General features: G+C 34.3%; 1 non-coding gene across 1 annotated transcript; it reads left to right on the plus strand.

The window, feature by feature from the left end:
* Window positions 1-323: 323 nt before the first annotated feature.
* On the plus strand, window positions 324-429 carry LOC128289846 (small nucleolar RNA R71). The gene has a single exon (XR_008279489.1). It is a non-coding gene; the product is annotated as a small nucleolar RNA R71 (small nucleolar RNA).
* The last annotated feature ends 19,027 nt before the right edge of the window (window positions 430-19,456 follow it).

Consider the following 19,456-nt stretch of genomic DNA (forward strand, 5'->3'; position numbering starts at 1 on the left):
TGCATGCTCCTCCTCCATTCGTGCCGCACCTCATTACTGGATGTACCTGAGTAGAACCAAGTAAATCATCAATCTTTTTATTTAGAAGTTCTACCTAGTTTGACAGCATAGTAACCGAATCGACGTTATAAACGCCTGCTGTTTTAGTTGGCTTAGTCCTCATGACTTGCCACTGATAGTTATTCAGTGGCATCTCCTCTATAAATTCATAGGCATCTTCAGGTGTTTTATTATTGATGGTTCTACTAGCAGCTGCATCAACCATTTGTCGAGTCGAAGGAGTCAAGCCATTATGGAACGTTTGAACCTGTAGCCAAAGCGGTAGCCCATGGTGAGGGCACCTTCTTAGTAAGTCCTTGTATCTCTCCCATGCATCGTAAAGAGTTTCTAAGTCCATCTGCAAAAACGAAGAGATATCATTATGTAATTTAGCCGTTTTAGCCGGTGGGAAATATTTTAATAGAATTTTTTTAGTCATTTGTTCCCAAGTGGTGATTGACCCTCGTGGTAACGAGTTCAACCACTGTTTAGCCTTGTTCCTCAGCGAAAAGGGAAACAACTGAAGACGTATGGCATCATCAGAAACGTCATTGATTTTAAATGTATCGCATAGTTCCAAAAAGTTTGCTAAGTGAGCGTTGGGATCTTCATCCTACAAACTATCAAACCGAACTGTTGTATCATTTGAATTGTGTTAGGTTTTAGTTCAAACATATTTGCAGCTACAGCAGGTCTAACTATGCTTGATTCAGTTCCTGTTAAAGAAGGTTTAGCATAATCATACATAGTGCGGGGAGCAGGATTTTGATTAACTGCAATTACAGGAGGTAGCTGATTGTCTTGGTTTTCAGCCATCTCTTTAGTTAGGGGTTGAGTATCGTCCTCTTGCTCATTCTCTGTGTATCTTAAGCTTCGCCTTATTTCTTTTTGGTTTCTGCAAACTGTGCGATCGATGTCTTCGTCAAAAAGTAATGGTCCTGACGGGTTTCTTCTAGTCATAAACTATAAAAACCTGCCAAAAGAAAGAAAAGTAAATTAATAAATAATAATTAAATTAAATTAAATTAAAAGAAAAATAAATGGCTAAAGTAATAAAAATTGAGCGTTCCTAATATCTAAGTTCCCCGGCAACGGCGCCAAAAACTTGATCGCATGATTTTGTGATAGATTTTAAATATTTATAATTAATCAATCTTGAAACTAACTATTATCGCGATTTAGGCAAGTGTACCTATCGAACAGTAGTATAGTTTTAGCAAGACCGGATTGTCGAACCCAAAGGAACTAAAAGTACTAGTAATGACTATCTTTTTATTATCTAGCCTAAGAATAAAGAGGATTTATTTTAACTAACTAATTATCTAAACTAAAAACTCATAGAGAATAAAATTGGGGAATTTCTTTTGGGAAAATCGATTGAATTAAGACAATACCTAAGGAAAAATCCACCTAGACTGTACTTGTTATTCTGGCTCCGAATCAGATGATTTATTCATTTAACTTGTTATGTAGAGATCCCTAAGTTATGTTATTGTTCCTATTCAAGACTAATAACGTCTAATCCCTAGATTGAATAATTGAGACCTTTCTTAATTAACACCCTAGGGTTGTATTAACTCGATCTATGGATCCCCTTATTAGGTTTCACCCTAATCCGACAAAATCTTGTCACCCTAGGTCTAGGCGCGCAATCAACTCCGCTTAATTATGGCAAATGTACTCTTAGACAGGGTCTATTCCTCCTCTAAATAAGAGCTTATCTTGAATCAGTATCCTGGGATATCAAAACAAGAATTAAGAACACATAATTAAGAATAAGTTAAATATTTATCATACAGTTCAGAAAATAATAACAAGATTCGTTTTAGGTTTCATTCCCCTTAGGTATTTATGGGTTTTAGTTTATAACTAAATGAGAAAACATCTCAGAATAATAAAGAATACAAAACATAAAGAAAACCCAAAACTCCTGGAAAGGGAAATTGAGGAGAGATCTTCAGTCTTAATGATGAATCTGACTTCTGAGATGGATCAATTGGCTTCCTTGGAGTAATTCCTTACTCCCTATTCTGTGCATATCTTTTCTTCCTCCTCTAGGGTGTATTTATAGGCTTTGGAAAGCCTAAGAGCCCTCAAAATTAGCATTTTTCGGAAGGGACAAGCCCGTGTGCAATTACTTCAGGCCATGCTCGAGCTTGCCAAATTGACACGGCCATGTGGTCTGCCCGTGTTAGGAGGTCCAGGCCGTGTTGATTTCATACTTTGGCCCATTTTCTCCATTTTTGGCCCGTTTCTCGTTCCTTTTGCTCTCCTATGCTCTCCTAAGTATAAAACATGAAATTAGAGCATTAGGAGCATCGAATTCACCAATTCTAATGGAAAATCATCCATAAAATGCATTAAACATGGGGTAAAAATATGTATAAATTACGGTTTGTCACGGTGCTTATGAAAGTAGCTATTTGAATTGGTTTGTAAATGTTTATGGTTTGGTTTGTATATTTGGCCATGTGAGTTGGTTTATTTTGGTTGATTTGGATATGTTTATATGTATACAAATGATATATGTTGTGTGATGAAGTTGGTCATGTTATGCATTTTCAATAGTGAGTTTTATAGATATCAAATGGTTGATAATTGAGAAGTTATGTGCTTGTGAATTGGTGCATGATGATGCATGTTTGGAAAAGTTTAATTAGTTGATTTGAATATGTGAAATTGGCATGTTTTGACTGAGTAAAACATGGGATTATAAGCATGTTAGTTGTTGGTATTGAAATGGTATGTTTTAGCCTTGATTGTGGTTGAATTGGATGCCACTTATGCTATGTTTGTACCATCTGATTTGGGTGTAGGTGTGAACAAGTTTGGGTGGAAAATTGGCTTAGTAAATAGCCTATTTTTGTCCACATGAGCAAAGGCACTGGTGTGTGTCTCAGCCATGTGTGACACACGGTTATGTTACACGGCAGTGTGTCCCTTGGTGTTGATTTAAAAACCAAGTTAGTATGCTCCACATGGTATCACACACAAGCGTGTGATATGGCCGTTTGGCATAAGTCAGTATACCCTACAGGATTGGCACGGCCTAGCACACGGCCATTCACACGAGCGTGTATTGCCATTTTTAGGGCACACGGGTTAGCCACATGGGCGTGTGTGTTGGCCGTGTGACCCAAGTCAGAGAGTTACACAGGGTCGAACACGGGCTGGGACACGACCATGTGCTCCTATTTTGAATGTCCACACGGCCGTTGACATGGGCATGTCTTTGGCCTTGTGAGGGACACGGCTGGGCCACACCGACGTGTGTCCCCTGTTTTGAGAAAAATTTTCTAAGTATTCAAAAAGTTTCCAAAGTTATCAGTTTAGTCCCGAACAACTTCCAAAACATGTTTAGAGGCTCGTAAGCTCGTATTAGGGACATTATGATTGAGATTGAATGATGATTGCATGAATTGTGAAAATGTAGACGAAGTGATTGTATAATTGTTTTATAAGTTCGGTAATGTTTCGTAACCCTATTTCGGTGTTGAATACGGGTGAGGGGTGTTACATCAAATTTCATTTCGTGTATATATAGGTAACATTTCACCTTGAATTCATTTATTTTCTCATATCAGGATTTTGCCCGTTGAATCATTTAAAATATCGGTGGATACCTGGGTAGTAGGCAAGAAGTGTACAAATCTGTAATCCGTCAATTCATATTTAGAGGTGCTCATTAAAGCACACAATTGGGAAGCCCTCTCTCGAGCCATATAATAGGAAGATCATGTGAGCCATGTAATGGGAAGCTTATACGAGCTGTATAGCAGGAAGCTCATAAGATCCATAATTAGGAAGCTCATGCAAGCCAATAACATGTAGCTCCGAAGAGCCATTAATTGCGGTGTGTCCACAACACATGCAGGATCACAACTGATCGAGATGCTGCGAAGAGTTATTAACAGGGATCTTGCAAGAACCATATAATGGGAAGAGCGAGCGGGCTAATAGCGGGACACTCTTTCTAGCTATGGTGGGTACGCAACATATGCAAGACCACAACCAATTCAGGAATCTTGTATCCATCGAATTTCATTTATTTAAACGGGACTTAACATTTATCGGGCTTTGTCAGATATGTAATCAATTTCATATACATCATAATTACACAATTCATATATTTTATACAACATTCAATTCAATCCAATTCACATCTTAGGCAAAATTATCATTTTCCCCTATACTTTTAATTAATGACGATTTTGTCCTTAGGCTCGAAAAATGAAATTCATGCAATTTAATCCTTATTCTAAGACTAGCCAAATTTCATATGTCACAATAACAGCCTATGTTTTTCATAAAATTCAAAATTTTTCCATAAATTTTGCATCTTTACAATTTAGTCCCTAAATCACAATTTTATCAAAATTCCCTTTACAAAAGTTTTTTAATCTATCAACAACCTTTCATTTTCTACCATAAACCTTCATAATTCATACATACTCATCCATGGAAAGACCCTGTTACTTTGATAAGTTTACAAATTAATCCCCAAGATAGCTAGATTAAGTTATTACGATCTCGGAAATATTAAAATTACTAAAATGGGGACAAGATTACTTACCCAATTAAGCCAAATAATCTTGCTTGTGTTCTCTTCTCTTAGCTAGGTTTTCCATAAAAAAAAGGGGGAAAGATGATGAAAAAGATGATATTTTCATTATTTAATTACTTATCATCCTTTATTATTTTTACTTTCCAATTTAGTCTTTTTTTTTAATTAATTTTCCATGGATGAATCATCATACTTATCTACTAACTCCTCTTAATGGTCTATTTGTCATATAAGGACCTCCAATTTTGAATTCCATAGCTATTTGATCCCTTTAGCTATTAGAATTTAACTTTTGTATTTTATGCAATTTGGTCCTTTTCTCAATTAATCATGTAATCGGTAAAATTTTCTTAACAAAATTTTTATACGATATTCCTGTCACACAGTATACCATAAAATAATAAGAAAATAATTTTTTGGGGCTCAAATTTGTGGTCCCGAAATTACTGTTCTGACTTCATTGAAAATGGGCTGTTACAATTTGACTATGTTTCATATTCACGAATTGCCAATATATCACTGTGTTGAGTATGTAATTTGTGTTATATGTGAATTGTTAAAGTATGTTTAAATCCTAACATGTCTAGTGGGAATATTTGTGTTGTATGCATGTGTGCTCACTAAACTTTAACAATCTCACACTCCTTACTTTACCTTTCTAATAAATAGTTCGTAGGTTAGCGAGGAGGGTGGTAAATCGGTGATCCATCACAAGGAAATTATTTTAGGGTATGTGTGTTGAGCTTTTAAACTCCGAAGTGAAGGCAATGTGGGTTCTAGGGGTTTAGTACTAAAATTACACTTAGGCTTTTTAAATAAAATTTTCAGCAGGTTGTGAACAGACATTACGGACTGTTTTGTTTTTTGGGGATTTTTTAACATTATAATTGTGTGTTTGATTGCCTATTTAGATGGATTTTATTACGTTATTAATCTAATGATAACTAAACTAACTAACAAATTTTTACAATTAAGGGAGGACGAGTATTAAGGTACGCCCTATACCTTTTGATTGTGTGAAATAAATGTTTAATTTAGAAAAGCATGCACTTAGGTCTAATTTCCTATATGAAATATTTTGCAAATGTGTGATGTGTACGGTTCGTTGGTGTGGTTCATAAAGTTTTAAATAGAGAGTCACCTCGGTGGCTAATGTGATATTCGAAATTTGGGTTTGAGGCGTCACATATGTTGATATATTTGGGATGCTAACACTAGCTTCATATCAAGGTTCCTAACACTAGCTTAGTTTGATGCTGCTAACACTAGCTTTAGAGAATTCGGAACACATGCTAGACCTCAAGCCATCAAATTAATCCCTGATCACAACACCTATTTTCCTTTTTGGGACCCTAATAGTATGACATTCGTATCCTCATCGTTTACTAAGTTCACTCAGGACTATTATTAGATTCGTATCAATTCCATCTTTGTAACAGTATGCACTTTTCATATTTCAAATAGCAATTCATATACCTTTTAAACATTATAAAATCATCTTGTACATATCTACATATCTTCAATTCGTATAACAATTTACACCCATTTGATATTGTGTATCTATTCATATTTATCATTAATCTTATATTTTTCGGTGTAGTCCTTTTGATGCCAAAAACATTATATATATATACATGAAAATTCAACTAAAAAACAAAATAATATAATACAAATATATCATCAATTCATAAATTAAGTCTAATATGAACCAACCAGACAAAAATAGCAACAGACAAGGTGTCAGGGACTAATATGCAATTTCTCATTTTTTTCTCGATTATCTTCCGATTGATTCAAATCACAGTCTACAATAATTTTTACTTTACAAATTAGTCTTTTTTCATATCTAAGCTTTAAAAGCTAACATTTTAACACCTAAAGTTCAAACATTTATCAATGGTAACATTTTGAAACTTTAACATTTTTAAAAAATAAAATACGGGTTCGCTAAATCAAGCTACCATGATCTTGAAAATATGAAATTTACAAAAAAGGTCTCTAAAAGGCTTACCATGCAAGGTTTGATTGTTTAGAGCATCCAAAAATGGCTTCTTCATGTTTTCCCTTGAAATTTCAATGGAAGAAGACTTAATAGATGATAACCTTTTTGTTTTTTTAACTTTAACATATAATAACAGTTTAAATAAAATTTTAACATATATATTACTTAAAATAAAGAACCAACTGACAACTACTAGTTTAAATGGCCTAATTGCCAATTTGAACCTTGATCTAATATTATTTAGCCCTTTTAACAAATAAAAATCAATAGTGATTAACTTTTACAACTTTTACGATTTAGTCCTTACACTACAATTAACTAGAAATTAAACAAAAATTAGTAGACTGAAATTCTATATAATACTATAATATTCTCGTAAATATTAAATAATATTATTTATAAACCCACACATCGAAAATGGGTTTTCAATAACCATAATTTCCTACACCATTGAAAATTGAGTTGTTACAACTCTCTCCTCTTAGGAAATTTGGTCTTCAAAATTTTCACCGGAGAAAAGGTTAGGGTACCAGACCAATCCTCTCAGGAATCTCATACAACCCTGTAAGTATTTTGTTTTGATAAAAATAACTATGTTGACTTTGGTCACTCTATCACCCATTATTCAATGACAAAGGTAAACTCAATACTAAATTCATAATGATTCATTCTCATTTTCATTCTAGAATCACCACAAGTTGTAACAAACTAGACAAAACTAGATGCTCAGTTTTAACTTGCTAAGCCACCAAACATTTAGCCACTATTTCTAATATCTTTCTTTTCTTATCCTATCACTAGTTGAATAGGCATTATTATGAACTTTGCGCAAAAATATCTCATTTCAACTCTGAATATTTTGGCACACATAAACGATTTAGAAAACATAGATTTTCATTATCATCGATACTAAATTCTGAAGTCTATTTGTTTTCAACTATTCAAAATTCTATCAACATTATCTGACTCTGCGATATTCTTTAATGGTCTTAAGTTATCAATTATAGAGACTTGCACCTGCAGCATTCGTGGATATCATTAACCGCATTTTCTAACCTTATTTGAATCAATTTGTGGTAGTGTTCATCGATGACATCCTGATATATTCGAGATCAGAGGCTAAGCATGATAAGCATTTAAGAATTGTATTGCAAATATTATATGAGAACAAACTTTTCAAGAAGCTCAGTAAGTGTGAGTTCTGGTTAAGCATGATATGTAACACCCCTTACCTATGTCTGACGCTGAAACAGGGTACGAGACATTACCGGACTTAAACATATACATTTATGCAAAAACTGGGCCATAAAATCTCTTTTAATTCAAAACCTTTCAAACACATGCATGTTGTCCCTTATTTGGGTCTACGAAGCCCAAAACATTTATCGGAATTAATTTGGGACTAAACCGAGAACATTGAAAAGTTTCAGGGAAAACTTAGGAAATTTTCCCATGAAACAGGGTCACGCACCCATGTGGACATAAGGACACGCCCGTGTGCCTTTGGCATGCCCGTGTCCTCAGACCGTGTAACTCTCTGTTTATCACGTCAGCATGTACATCGAACCCCACGATCGGGCCACACGCCCGTATCTCCAGGCCGTGTCCCTCACACGATTGACATACACAATCATGTCTTAGCCTATGTGGCCAACACTTAGGCTATTTTCCAAACCTTCATGTTACCCATAATCTCTTACAACCTTATGCACATCAAAATCGCAAATCATGGCATCATAAACTGAAACCATTTCTCATGAGCTCGGCATACATACCTGTGTTACTCAACATGCTCATTTTCATTTCTTACTAATCATATAACATGAATTGAATTCACATCTCATCAATTTCATGTAACTACCTGTACCACTCACAATATGGTCATAACCTTTCTCGTTTAGCTTAAACCATAACTCTCACCGTTGAACCATTCGAAAAGCTATCGGATATTCACTAAGCCTCAAACGTAGGGTATAATGTCAATGCCATGTCCCAGATGATCGCGTGATTCGTAACAAGTGATAAATATTTATAATGAAGATCAAACCTAGACTAACTATTATCACGACGAAAAGGCAAGTGCACCTATCGAACAATAGTATAGTAATTGCAAGACCAGGATATCATACCCAAGGGAACCAAAAGTACTAGTAATAACTATCTTTTTATTATCTAGCCTAAGAATAAAAGGGTTTTTTTTAATTAACTAATTATTTAAACTAAGAACACACAGAGAAAAGAATTGGGGAATTAGTTTTGGGAAAATCGATTGACTTGAGACAATACCTAAGGAAAATTCCATCTAGACTGTACTTGTTATTCTGGCTCTGAATCGGATGATTTATTCATTCAACTTGTTCCGTAGAGATCCCTAAGTTATGTTATTATCCCTATTCAAGAATAATAATGTCTAATCCCTAGATTGAATAATTGAGACTTTTCTCTAATTAACACTCTAGGGTTGTATTAACTCGATCTATGGATCCCCTTATTAGGTTTCACCCTAATCCGGAAAAATCTTGTCACCCTATTTCTAGACGTGCAATCAACTCCGCTTAATTATGGCAAATGTACTCTTAGACAGGGTCTATTCCTCCTCTGAATAATAGCGTGTCTTGAATCAGTATCCTAGGATATCAAAGCAAGAATTAAGAACACATAATTAAGAACAAGTTAAATATTTATCATACGATTCAGAAAATAATAACAAGATTTCTCTTAGGTTTCATTCCCCTTAGGCATTTAGGGGATTTAGTTCATAACTAAATAAGAAAACATCTCAGAAGAATAAAGAATACAAAACATAAAGAAAACCCAAAACTCCTGAAGGGGAATTAAGGAGAGATCTTCAGTCTTGATGATGAATCTGGCTTCTGAGATGGATCAATCGGCTTCCTTAGGGTAATTCCTTACCCCTCTTCTCCGTCTCCCCTTTTTTCTCCTCCTCTAGTGCGTATTTATAGGCTTTGGAATACCTAGAAACCCTCCAAAGTGGCCTTTTCCAAATTGGACTTAACTTGGGCTAAGCAGGGAAATGCCTGTGTGACACAGCCGTGTAACATGATTGCCAGGCCATGTTTGATCCGTTAAATTGCACACGGCCGTGTGGGTCAATGGCTAGGCCGTGTGAATCATGAAAGCCTTGGTTGACACCCTCGAAAGACATGGGCGTGTGAGCTGCCCGTGTGGCAGGGCTTAGGCCGTGTCATCTTCTTGATTTGGTTCGTTTTTTCCCTTTTTTACTCGTTTTTTACTCCTTTTGACTCTTAGTGCTCTCTTGAGTACAAAACATGAAATTAAAGCATTAAGAACATCGAATTCACCAATTCTAATGAGAAATCATCTATAAAATGCGTTAAACATGGGGTAAAAATATGTATAATTTACGGTTTATCAAATACCCCCACACTTAAGCATTTGCTTGTCCTCAAGCAAAATGCTCAACTCATAATCAAGATAAAGTCTTCTCAACTTATAATTCTTATCGATAATATCTCAAAATAATCCACAGTTAATCATACATTAAGAGTTCAACTAAAATAACATAAAAGTTTCAAACATTCCAAGTTGAGTATTTTATTCATGCAAACATGGGTGTCTCCCCTCATCTAAGTAATTACCTTTGATTCGGAATATCATAGAGTTTCACATCCTCACTACAGATTCACTCAAATCACTCGAGGTGTTTAAGGACAATAAATGAAGCACTCAATGGTCAATAATAAAAAGTCATTACCATAGGCTTGCATGAAAATCAAATCTTCACCACTATAACTTAAGATGATACATCAATCAAAAGGTCTTTAGAGGGTTGTAATGAGGTTTGGTTGGGGGTATGGTCACAAGCTAAAAGAAAGGGTTAGAATCGAGATTGAATTGAAAAATTGCCTAACTAGAAAAAGAGTTAACCTTCACTTACGTACAACAGAGCTTCTTCTCAGAATCTGGAATTACTAATATGTATACATAGTTTTTTTTTTAACAACAAGTTAAATAAAGAAGAAAAACATTGTAACACCCCTCGCTCGCATCCGACGCCGGGACGGGGTTCGAGGTGCTACTTGACTTTTACTAACACTTCTATACTAAACAGGGCCATGAAATCTCAAATAATTAAAAACTTTTCTTTTCACATACAATTTGTCCCATATACGGGCTTACGAGGCCCAAAACATACATCTGGAGTGGTTCGGGACCCAACCAAGAACTCATAAAAAACTTAGAAAATCTCTTGCATCAAGGCTTCATACGCCTGTGTGGGTATAGAGCACACGCCCATGTGCTAGGGACACGCCCGTGTCCCGAACCCGTGTCCAAAAACCTAGACAAATACAAGGCTATTTTCCAAGCCATTTTGTCACACTCACAACAGATGCACACATACTTATACAATAACATACAACATGGCAAAATTAGGTACTTAAACATTCCTAACATGTCATGATTATGACAATTTCAATGCAATAGATAACATAGATTTTACTCACATCTTTACCACATTCATGCTATAATCATTATAAACTCATCACATAATACCATAGCACATGCATGCATAATTAAAATGGATTTACAACCCCATAATCAAAATAGGCCAACACGTATGGCTAAAGCCATATCACATACTCTAATATTTAAACTCCTATACATGCCATAGGCTCAAAGTACTTGAAATCACTACACCAATAACGTTAGCCTGACAGTGTGATAATATCTCCGACGAACTCCAACCCGAGCTAACCTGGCAACCCTAGGAAACATGGGAAAGAAGGGGGGTAAGCTGTCACTTAGTAAGTTCATATGAAAATAATAAGCAACTCATTAGCTTGTTTTATCAATGTTTACAACATATTCTCAAGTTCACTACAAGCTGTCTTTCTGAGCAATAGTCACTAAATTATTTATATCTGGAGCTATGAAACTCCGAATTAAGTTCCGTTAATTTTCCATGAAACTAGACTTATTTTCCTTTCTTCCATAAAATTTCCAAAATTTTTGGTTAAGCCAAATAGTACAGTTTATTCCTCAAAGTTACCCCTGATTCACTATCTGATAGTTCCGACCCTTCTGTACTAAAGTTCAATTATCTCATAGTACAAGATTCGAATAATGTTCTTGTCTATTTCTCTTGAAACTGGACTCATATTTCTATTTACTAATTTTTTATAGAATTTTTGGTTGGGCCAATTAGTACAGTTTATTAGTTAAAATCTCCCCTGTTTTAGGGTATGACCACTCTGACCCCTGTGTACTATGAACCAAATTTCTCCCTGTACAGAATTCCAACGACCATGCCATTTATTTCCCCTAAAAATAGACTTAATAAGGAATCCATGAATGTAAGGTATGACTCTTAATAATTTTTGTAAAATTTTTGGTGAATTTATAAATTCAGAACATGGGATCTCGAATTCATTCAGACCCTGTTTCACAAGAATTCAAATATTACACAATATGGAATTCTTTTTCTTCCCCTGTTTCTTTCATGTGAAAATAGACTCATTAAACTTTAATCCCATATTTTATTCTGCCTCTAAATCATTTTCCACTATTTTTAGTGTATTTTCAAAGTTACACTACTGCAGTAACTCAAATCTATCAAGGCTAAATTACTCATTCATGATCATTGTTCATAAAATTAATACAACATCATTTGTATAATCATCACCGAGACATTCATATCACATTTTCATTTACCATCTTACCATTTTGTTGTTATGTCGAGTTTTCAACCCGAGGGTTAAGTACATACCTGTTCAAAGTATCCATTTCACAACATTTATCAATACGTCCCTTTCATCTCAAGTATTCCTCCATTTGAGTAGAATTTTACCCATTGAACACATCGAAATATAATTCGGATACATGGAAAGTTTGCACATAAGTGCCACATATGTAGCCAAGCTACCATGTAACCCGCCCATAAGTGAACTCGGACTCAACTCAACGAGCTCGGGCGTTCGCATCCATAAGTGGACTCGGACTCAACTCAATGAGCTCGGATGCCTAGTTACATCTCACGAACACGGACTCAACTCAACGAGTTCGAACATTCGTATCCATAAGTGAACTCGGACTCAACTCAACGAGCTCGGATGCCCAAATATTCCAGTGACATGTCACTTGTATCCTAATCTATTCCTAAGGTTCAACGGGACCTTTTTTCCAATCATGTGTCTCAACCATCTTCTACGGAATGCCGATACCAATACTCGGTAGTATTTCACATTTTCCAAGTATATCATATAATTTGACATATTATCAAACAATTATCACAAGTATAATATCTCATAATAATTATCATATCATTTAAATAACATCAAAACATTTAAAATAATAACTATGTTACCAACACTTACATATGAACTTACCTCGATACCACAAAGGTAAAAAAAGACGCAATTATCCCTTAATCGATTTCTTTTCGTTCTAAGTCCAAATCTCGATTGTCATCATCTAAAATATCACATTCAACTTATTAAAACAATGTACTGATCAAATTAGTCCATTGACACACTTGAGCAATTTTTACAATTTTGCCCCTATATTTTGCCAAAATTACCAAATTACCCCTAGGCTCGTAAAATAATTTTTATCACATTTCTTTACTCCTTGAGTCTAGATGAACCATTTTCATAACTATAGCAATTCATAATTTCAACTATTTCACACATTTACAACTCATTTTACAACTTAGCAATCTAGCCCTTTTTAAGTTGTTTTCATGCAATTTCTTTCATAAAAGTTGTTTATTAGACAACTAGGACTCATAATCTTCCATAAAAACACAGCAAACAACACATTTACTCTCATGGCAAAACCCTAGACTCTTCATCATTTTCCAAAATAGACCCTCATATGAAAGCTCATGCTTTAGGGGTTCCAAAATGTAAAATCATCAAGAAAGACATTAAAATCACTTACTAGCAAGGGATGTAAGTGGCTGATATTTCGAGCTTCAAAACCCTTTCTTTTCTCGCCATTTTCGGTGGAGGAGAAGAGAAAAATGATAGCTTTTTCTTTTTAATTTGTTAATAATAAAACTAACAATTTTTTTTTGTCTCCCATGGCCGGCCATCACAATTTCAATGGCCTAATTTCACTTTAAAGACCCCCAATTTAAGATACAAGGCAATTTAACACCTTTAGGTATTAAAACAAAACTTTTACCTTTTACGCGATTTAGTCCTTTTTCGAAATTGGACTAGAAAATGCTAAAATTAACTTACCAAAATTTACATGCACTTATAAAATTATATTATAACACATAAAATAATTCTAAAATAATTTTCTCTGGCCTTGGAATAGTGGTCCCAAAACCATTGTTCCGACTAGGCCCAAAATCGGGCTGTTACAAACATAGCTAAGCAACTTTTCCAACTCAAATCTCGACAAAAATAGGGATCAAATTAATTTGGGGGATTTCAACAATAATGGGTTAATGGTTAATATTAAGGGTAATACAAGGAATGGCTTGTTAGGCTCAAGGGGGTTTACTAGGGGCTAATCGTGGAGGTAAGCTTTTCATAGCATGAGTGGGTTAATCCTAAGTGCCTTAATCATTTTGATATATCAAATCAAATGGTGTGGTCTCGACATGCATAATCAAGCAAGTTCTAGAATAACAGTTCAATACTGACGTACTCGAAGCAATAATAAAAGTAAGCATGAAAGGATGAATAAATGCTCAAAAGGCTCAAAAATCTCACAAAAATTATGGCTTTTTGATGTTTAGACTCGTGAATTCTAATTCAAAATAATGCCTAGACTTGGGGAAACAGCCTATAATTTTAATTTCTTAAAAATCAACTTATCATGCTTGATTCTCTAATGTCTTAAACTTTAAATAACCAATGCATAAATCCCTATGTTTTAATTCAAGATATATCAATCAGAATCATAAATCAATTAAAATTTATCCTAAATATGATATGAAAGTTTTTTATGAAAACAAAGTGATTATTAATGAATACCCCCCACACTTAAGATGTACATTGCCCTCAATGTACAAAGATAAATGTTAGAGAATAAAAATAAGATAGGGAGAGAAGTGAAACTTTCTGTATGATGAATTCCTCGAACTTAGAGTTTTGGAGAGTGATCGGTTTGAGAGTGGAGGAGGATACTCCGGTGGTCGTAGAGGTTCATTAGGCCATAAGTCCTGCACCAAAAGAATATTATATCTAGTGGTAGCTATGGTCGTGGACGAGCAGGACATGGCAGTCGTGGAGAACCATTTTCCGGTGGAATTTTTAGTTCTTATGCGATGATGAGCTTAAGAGCTCTATATAACTGTGATAAAATTAGGAACTTTTTAGGAGATATTAGGAAGAATCAGTACTCAGAAAGGAATAACCGAAATTCATGATTAAATATAAAATTCTAAAATCTAAAAAAGAAAAAGAAAAAGTAGTTTCAATTAAAATAATAAATAAATATTTTTAAACATCTTCATTGCTGGATGGTTCGCGAGGTGGGACTGGTGAGAAGATGTGGAGGTGCTGACAAATCTACTGTGGAGTAGCATCAATGTTTTCAAATCATTGAAAACACTGGTGCTCGAATCGGGTGAGGTGCTCAGAGATGTTAGCATATGAAGCTGCCACATGAACTGGGCGAGAAAGTGGTGGTGGCTGAGAATAGGGATCAGAGAGTGGAGAAGGGGAGATTTTGGCTAGGGCTTTGGAAAGGAAGAGGAAAATGAACAGTGATTTGCTTATATAGGGGAAGGCCACACGGCCTAGGGCCACGCCCATGCCCTTATGAAGTTGAGCCCGTGTGTTTCAAATTTTTCAATTTTTGAATTAGCTCCACTCGTCGATTTTGAAAAATTGAGGTGAGATTCTTACTTTTTATGATCAAATTAAGTGAGTTGTTATTTCAATTCGAGATTTAAATTATTTAATCAAGTTCTCAATATATCACTTAATTTTAAGTTGATTTTTTGCTTGAAAATGGTAAATCTCGCATCTCTTGGCTATGCTTTGGTTTTCAAGTGATTTCTAACTCATTTTGATCTAATTAAAAGGTATTTGATCTTAATTTAACAAATCCTTAATGAATTTAAGCAATTTCAATGTTTTCCCCTTTTTTAAAAGATCACATAAGCTTGATTTTTCAGGAAAAAATAAATTAGTGAAATTTGGTAAAATTGATGATTTATATTTGTAATTTGATGATATTTAGGATGTATGAAGTTGAAATATAAGCTTAGAAGTGAAATTTGAGTGGTTAAACACCTATTTCGAGGAAACTAGTTAAATTTTCGGTATAAAGGTTAATAGGCTTTGATCTAGGATTTTGGAATGATTTAATGGTGTTTGTTGATGCTAGTAATGCCTTTTTAATGTGTTTGATGTGTATGAAAAGTGTCAATTCATTTGGAAGCCCCTACAGCCATGACAAAGGCAAATAGACGCTTACTTGAGCATGATAGTTGAAGCAATGGTTGCTAAGGTGAGTGGTCTGATATACTACATTTAAACTTCGGTACACAGGCTAAGGTAACACATGCGAATCCCCTGCTTAATTAATGTGTGAACCTTGGCTTCTTCCTTGTGAAAATCCTTACAATTTTGGTTGAAAAGTTGAGTATATACACTGTGCAATTTTCATGGTGAAAAAAATGCATGAACTTATGATATATATATATGGGCTTTATTTTATATATTATATATATTAATGGGTTTTGGTAATATACATATTTATAAGCGTGTAGGGTTGTATATATATTATATGCATGGGTTTTATTATATAATATATATGTTTATAGGTTATGTTTTGTCTAGTATATATAAATGTATATGGGACTTTTAATGTATGCTAAAATTTGATGACACAAAGGCCACTAAATAGGTATGTATATATATATATATTTATGTAATATATATTCGTATATGGTTTTGTAATGCTTGCAAATGGATATAAAATAAATAAATAAATAATATAATGTGGACTTCTATAATATGTGAATTTTATTGATAATGCACATTTATGCATGCACGAACCCGTAAGTGAATTATGAGTTTTACGATACTGTGAGCTTTAATTAGTGCAAAATTATATTTTCGTGAAATGCTAAGTGCAAGCTCAACTATAGTTTGAGCCAATTATGTTTGTGTATTGTGTTATATTGTGAACCATGTCAACTTGGTGAATTATATTATTATGGCAAACTGTGTTCATTTGGTGATTTGTATTAATATGGCAAACTGTATTAATTTTTCAAAATGTGTATTGTGAGATTTTGAGTTATATTGTATGTAAGCTAAGCTATTGTGTCCCCTATGCTAAATAAAATATGCGAACAATGATTTATGTGAGTTATGTCATGAATGATGTGTGAATTATGATTATGAGTGCAATATCTGTTGCATGGAAGTGATATTATTTGTGAACCATGCTCCATTGCAAATTGTGAATTACATACTGTGTTATAATTTGCGAGCTCTACTTAATTACAAGCCCTATTATACTAAATATTGTGAATGTGTTAAAGATATATTTTGGCATTGTGACCTTATGGAACCATTGGATATAGTTGGCATGCCATAGGATTGTGAGTACTCACCCTTTTTATTGCGATGGGCATTATGGCCTGGAGATACGTTGGAGATATAAGGGAATGTCGAGCATAGCTCCATTCACCGTAGATAGTGTAATGTGTTTGGAAAGTGTAAGCATACGTTCTACACTTACATGGAGATAGCGTACGACTTTATGAGTCATGTGGTGTGTTTTGGAGATCCATTTATCGAATGTGTGGCGATAGAGTCCCTATAAGTTTCATAATCACAAAATGTCAATTTATCATTATTTCAAATATATGAGTTATGATGGAGCATGAACTGTTATTTTGAATGAACTGTTATTCGATATGAACTGATATTTCATATGAACTATTATTTTGCATGAGCTATCATTTGGTAAGAACTGTTATTTCATATGAATAGATGTTTGGTACTAATTGATAATTTATGTGATCTGCCCATTTTATATGAATTACTTATTATATGTGCGCTGTTTGTTGTATGAGAATTGTTGTGTCATGTTATTTACTATTTTGTATAGACTGCAATAATATGTGAACCATTATCGTTTGTCACCTTTTAACCTAACTAATGTTTTTATTTGTAGTATGTTTGAGCATTCATAAAGCTTTTATAAGCTCACTGACTCTTTTATAATTTTGTAATGACTTAGCTTGTGAAGAGCTGTGGGAGTGAGTCATCCAAGTGATCCAAATCGAAGCTATATCTGGGTATGTCATTGTGTTCCCAAACCTAGTAAGGAAGGTAATGTGGGACCAAGTTATAGGATTTAGTATTAGACATGTAATTTTCCTATTGTAATTGGACACTATGGACTATTTAATTGATTGGTTTAAAAATTTTATCATTACGTTAGATAGATGATTGAATAATGGATTATGATTGTTTAACAATTGGCTTGAATAACTGTTTGACTAACTTGTAAGTGCAGGTTGAAGAGTAGCTGGTAATCGAGGTAAGCCTTTGATGTTTTATGTGTGATTTGGATACAAACATGTGCTTGGTATGCATGAGATGTAACACAGAATTTGGTCAAGTCATGTAAACTGTTAAATATCTACTAACTACTTAACTAATAATGTTATGAGGTTGCGCGAGATGCTTTAATAAACTTTCCAAAATAAGACTTATACGTTAAATCCTACAATACTATTGTTAAACTTTGTGAAATGGAGTTTTCCCCAACATATTACTATATATTATGTTTTAAATCTAATTATATGTTTTTAAACTAAACGATTTTTCAAGTCCTTATAAATATAGCCTTTTTTAAAAAAAATGCCCTACTGCATGCGTGTATGTTTAACTAAAGTTTTTGAGGTAATTTCCTATTAAAAATTAAATTTTGAATTAGTCTTGTTGTTGATTGTTGATCAGGGTAGTGCAACAGAAGCATGATATTAAGTTTTTATTAAATATTTCATGATTAATTGTATGGTGTGCTTCGTCGGTTGGTGTGTTTTGTGGTGGTTTAAACGGAGAGTCACTTCAGTGACTAATGTGACGTTCGAAATTTAGGTCGAACCATCCCAACAAGGTTTGGAGCGCCACAAGATTAAAGCTATCCTTCAATGCAAATTGCTGAAAAATGTATCAAAGATTTGAAGCTTCTTTGGTTTGGTCAGATATTACAGGAGAGTCGTGAATGGGTTCTCTAAAATAGCTTTGTCAATGGAGAAAATTCTACAAAAGAACGTGTCATTTGTGCAAAATAGACAATGTCAAGGGAGATTCAAGAAATTGAAGGCCATGTTGACAGAAGCACCGATCATGACCTTACCCAAATTAGGGAAAGAATTTGTGGTATTCAGTGATGCCTCGTTGAATGGCTTGGATTATGTCCTGATGCAAGATGGTAAACTAATTGCTTATGCATCCCTTCAACTGAAAACACATGAACACAATTACCCGACACATGATTTAAAGCTCGTTTCCATGGTAGAGATCTAGAGGCATTATTTGTATGGTGAGAAATGTCATATCTATACAGATAAAAAAAGTCTCAAATACCTTCTATCCCAAAATGAGTTGAATTTGAGGCAGCGTAGTTAGATCGAATTGCTAAAACATTATGATTGCGCAATCGATTACCATCCTAGGAAAGTAAATGTTGTGACCGATACTTTGAGCCAAAAGTTGGCATTGGAATTGCGAGCAATGTTTTCTCAACTCAATATTTGCAAAGGTGGCACCTTGATAGCTAAGTTGAAAGTTAAACTTTTATTTTTTTATCAGATTAAGGAGGCGCAATTTGGCTAGCTAAATTGGCGGAGAAATCTCAACTTGTTCAGCAAGTTAATATTA

Source organism: Gossypium arboreum, chromosome 2, assembly GCF_025698485.1.
Source record: "Gossypium arboreum isolate Shixiya-1 chromosome 2, ASM2569848v2, whole genome shotgun sequence".
In the NCBI taxonomy this organism is placed as follows: domain Eukaryota; kingdom Viridiplantae; phylum Streptophyta; class Magnoliopsida; order Malvales; family Malvaceae; genus Gossypium; species Gossypium arboreum.